The 5,000-nt window shown below is 38.5% G+C and overlaps 1 non-coding gene across 1 annotated transcript; it reads right to left on the reverse strand.

Annotated features, from left to right (window-relative positions):
* Positions 1-539: 539 nt before the first annotated feature.
* LOC145950980 (small nucleolar RNA R71) lies at positions 540-646 on the reverse strand. Its single transcript, XR_014428806.1, has one exon. It is a non-coding gene; the product is annotated as a small nucleolar RNA R71 (small nucleolar RNA).
* Positions 647-5,000: the final 4,354 nt, after the last annotated feature.

Below are 5,000 nucleotides of genomic sequence, written 5' to 3' on the forward strand. Positions count from 1 at the left end.
TGTTTACTTCTCCAATTCAGATTTCACGGGTCACTTTCTTTTTTTTTTTTTGCAGTGCCTTAGGATTAATGCAAAAGAGATCTCTACGTCTTGGGAAACCAACACCACTTGATCCTGAGATTGAAAGAACTCTCCTGAGAAGGAAAAGAAACCTTTCTAGAGAATTTGACATGGCTGCACAACGAGATAATTTACCGCTTCGGGATTACTCTGCACCCGTAGCTCGTGGGATACCTGGAGGGGAGATGCGAACTGGAGCTACTGTACCAGCTTCTCTGGTGAATATGCTCAAACAGAACACCTTTGGAGGACTACCATCAGAAGATCCTAATGACCACTTAGAGGGGTTCTTGGAAATCTGTGAGACCCAGCAATTTGATGATGAAGTTTCTGATGGAATGCGACTCCGCTTATTCTCACTCACCTTGAGAGATAAGGCAAAGGTGTGGCTAAGAACAGTGCCTAGAGAAAGGATAGCAACTTGGGAATTATGTGAAAGAGCTTTTCTAGAGAAATTCTTTCCTCCTTCTAAAACTAAAGAATTGAGGAAGAAAATCACTAATTTCCAACAAGGCACTGGAGAGACTATTTATGAAGCATGGGAGCGGTTCAAGGGATATCTTCAAGCATGCCCACAACATGGCTTCAACCGTTGGCTTACCATCCAATTTTTCTTTGAAGGATTGGACCAACAAAGCACCATGATATTAGACTCAGCAGCTGGAGGATCTTTCATGGGGAAACCTATTAATGACTGCATGATTATTTTGGAAAATGTAGCCTCAAATCACAGCCAATACAGTGAAAGAGAAGTCACAGCAAGGAAAGGAACTCCGGGGCGATATGAAGTGAACAATATTGAGTTACTCTTAGCAAAATTTGATACTCTTAATCAAAGGTTAGACAAGATGGAAAAAGCTAAGGTTAATTCAGTGGCTACAAATCAAGTATGTGACCTTTGTAGGGAACAAGGGCACACTGCAGTAGATTGTACCTCAATTTTTACTGGAGAAGAAGAAGATACTACTGAACAAGTGGCAGCTTCTCATAATTTCTATGACACTCCTCGAAGAGAGAAGAGTAATCCATATTCCAACACGTACAACCCTGGTTGGAAGAATCATCCTAACTTTTCTTGGAAGAATAACCCAGTTCAAGGAACTAACAATCAGCAACCTAATTTCCGTCCGTCCAATCACTTCATTAATGGGGAAGGAAATCCAGTACAGACACCCTCAATTCAACAAAGTGTTTCAAGATTAGAAAACCTTATGGAGAATTTTATCACTAATCAAAAACAGACCAATGATTCAATGGCAAATTCTATTCAAAACCTTGCTGTCAAGGTTGAGAATATTACTCTCCACAACAAGATGCTGGAAAATCAAATTGCACAGTTGATGCCTAGTTCAAACAATTCTCCAGGTAAGTTCCCAGGTAAAACAGTTGCAAACCCAGCTGAAAATGTTAATGCTGTTACTTTAAGGAGTGGGAAGAAATTAGACAGACCTGTGTCTAATCAAAATGATAATATTGAGATTGATGAAGACGCTTCTCCTATGGTTGAAAAACCTGAAAAAGAGAGATTAGAAAAAGAAAAAGTATCTTCATCAAAGCCTCAAACTGTTTATCACCCTCCAATTCCTTTTCCTCAAAGGTTAGCAAGGACTAAACTTGATAGACAATTTGAAAAATTTTTAAATATGATCAAACATGTGTATGTAAACATTCCATTTGTAGAAGCTCTACAACAGATGCCTACATGTGCTAAATTTCTTAAGGATCTTTTAGCTAACCGAAGGAAATTGGATGATAGAGAGACTGTTACATTGATCCATCATAATTTGCCCAAAAAACTTAAGGATCCTGGTAGTTTCTCTATACCTTGTCTCATTGGAAATCTAAGGTTTGAAAAAGCCTTATGTGACCTTGGGGCAAGTATCAGTTTAATGCCTTTATCAATTTGCAAGAAATTAGATATGGGAGAATTAAAGCCTACAACAATGTCAATCCAGTTAGCAGATAGATCTATAAAATATCCCATAGGAATTTTAGAAGATGTTCCAGTTAAGATAGGTAAATTTTTAATTCCGGGAGATTTTGTTGTTTTAGAAATGGAAGAGGACAAACAAATACCAATCATACTAGGTAGACCATTTTTAGCTACAGCAGGCGTGATAGTAGATGTCAAACATGGAAAATTGTCCTTATCCATTAATGATGAAACAATGGAATTTAATATTGCTAAATCTGTTAGACAACCTTCTCTTGAAAATATTTGCTGCAGGGTTGATATATTGCCTAAAGACATGGAGGAAGAAGTCATGAGATCTATTTTGAGGGATCCCTTGGAGAATTTTCTAGTTGGAGGAAAGCACATAGATCTTGAGGGGATTCAACCTAATTATGCTTGCTTGATCGATTCAAGTCCCCCGTGTAAAGAAAAAGATCCTCTAGTAGAAAGTCTTCTTGAGCCTTCAACAGATTGGGGTTAGGAGGATGTACGCATTTCATTAATTTTATTCCAAAAAAAAAAAAAAAAAAAAAATAATAATAAAAAAAAAAAAAAAAAAAATTTCAGAGTTTCAGAGAGAATCACGACCGTGATTCTAAATCACGGGCGTGATCTTCTCTGGAAAATTTTTGGAAAAATTTTTGGGAAAACCCCAGAGAGAATCACGACCGTGATTCTAAATCACGGGCGTGATCTCCTACAGATACAGCCCGTGATTTTTGAAATTCCACTTTCCCTTATATATTCTTCCCCCTCCTTTTACATTCTCACTTCTCTCAAACCTACGACCCATTCTCTCTTTTCTTCTCTCCCAAACCCTAGCTTCTCACTTCTTCTTCCTCTTCTTCCTTCTTCCTCCCACATTCACTCCTTCCGTTCATCCATGGCTCCCAAGCGCACCCGTACCGTTGGTTCGTCCTCCACCGCTTCCGATACCCACAGTTACGAGGAAGAAGCAAGTGAAATTCCGCAACTTCCTCCGAGGTTCTATCGGAACGATGAACAGCGTGAGCGGAACGAGGTATTACGCTTCCGCACTATCCATCCTACCAGGTATCTCGACTTCCCATTTATTCGTAAGTTGGGTTTACGTGCTGATATCAATTTCATGTTAACTAACATTGGGTGGACAACCTTTGCTACCATGCATAATGATGTTGTTTATCCTCGACTAGTTCTTGAGTTCTTGAGCTCTCTCCACACGGAAATATTATCTGGGCCAAATTGTTCTGAAGGTTTGATTTCTTTCCGTATGTTTAACCAAGAACACGAATTAACCCTAGCTCAGTTCAATAATATTTTTGGATTTCCCACTGGAGGGAGCACGAGAACCCCAAGTTCTTTCAACCCTGGTTCTTTTTGGTATAGTTTGACAGGTACAAGTAATTGGGTCGCTGGAAAATGTAATTCCTCTGCTTTCCGCCATCCCGCCATCCGTATTATGCACCGCTTTATTGCCTCTACTGTTTTGGCCCGAGGTGATTCTGAAGGAAAGGTTCGTTTGAGCGACCTTTTACTTTTATGGGCTATGATGGAAAACAGAGAGGAGCCTATTGATTCTGGCAGTCATTTGGCACGACAGTTCCAGAGTATTTCCAATACCAGCCACGGTGCGATTGTGAATGGCGGCCTCATTACCACTATAGCCAAACACCTTGGCTATCACGCTTGGCTGGACCAGTTAGAACCACTCCCTGGAAGCCGTACTATTAATTTTGCTACCTGCTCTTCTATGAACTGCATTGCGAAAGATGAAAATGATAAATACTACTTTGTAGTAACCCAGTCGGGAGTGCACCACCAGTTACCAAATCCAACATACACCGTGAAGAACCGGGCTACCTGGCAGTTTCCACTGGAGCCATTAGAGGACCGACCTCTAGCAGCTGAGGAAGCGGCTCCTGCAGAGGAGGAAGCAGCTCCTGAACAACCCCCTCTACATCCTGGACCTGAGGTGGACAATGCTGCTATCCTAGCAGCTATCCAATCAATGGATAACCGGCTGCAACAAATGGATGAACGCCAGCAGCATTATAATTACATGGTTGATCAAATGTATAAATGGCACATTCAACGGTATCCAGATGATTTTCCACCACAGTGAGATCTTTCTTATTCCTTATTTTACTCTGATGCTTAGGGACAAGCATTCCTTTCTGTTGTGGGTTGGTTGCATATTCATGCATTTTATAATTTTGTCAAAATAATCTATCATGCATTCATTAGCTCTTTGCTTCGGGACAAGCAAATCTTTAAGTTTGGGGTTAGGAGGATGTACACATTTCATTCATTCATGCAAAAAAAAATAAAAATAAAAATAAAAATAAAAAAAAATAAAAAAATAAAAAAATCATGCATATATACATATTCAGTTAATCCCAGCTTGAATTTGTGTTTAAAAAGTAAATATTTTTAAAGAAATTGTTCGTCTTTGAAAACACTGAATGTGATGAATTGAATCTTGAAGTCTCAGAACAAAAGGTTGAAAAATTAGCTGGTTTTGTGGCTAGCACTTGGTTCTTAGTATTAAGGCTTGAAATGATCGAGAATTATAAAAATAGTCTCTTGAAGATAAATTCTTTTTAATTCGTGCTTAAAAGCTTTTGGGGGGTAAAAAAAAAAAAAATAATAATAATAATAATAATAATAAAAAAAAAATATATATATATATATCACCTAGCACCCCTTTGAGGTCATAGGTTAGAGGGAGAATATTCTTAACCTTAGAAAACTAAGGGAACTAATTAGCTACTGGGGAATTGTTTAGTAAAATAGCTAACCCCCTTTGAGGCTACATGTTCTTGAAATTATCATCCTCTCTACACTGATTGGCTACTGGGGAAATGTTTTAGGTGAGACAAAAACAAAAATAAAAATATTACCCCCATTTGTGTCACAAGCATCGAAAAATTATTTCTGTTAAATTATCTTCATTTGACTAATGAGCTTTACAAGATTTGACATCATGAAACCCTTAGAAACTAAG

The sequence above is a fragment of the Cajanus cajan genome, chromosome 8 (genome assembly GCF_000230855.2).
Source record: "Cajanus cajan strain Asha chromosome 8, NIPB_CcT2T_4, whole genome shotgun sequence".
In the NCBI taxonomy this organism is placed as follows: Eukaryota; Viridiplantae; Streptophyta; class Magnoliopsida; order Fabales; family Fabaceae; genus Cajanus; species Cajanus cajan.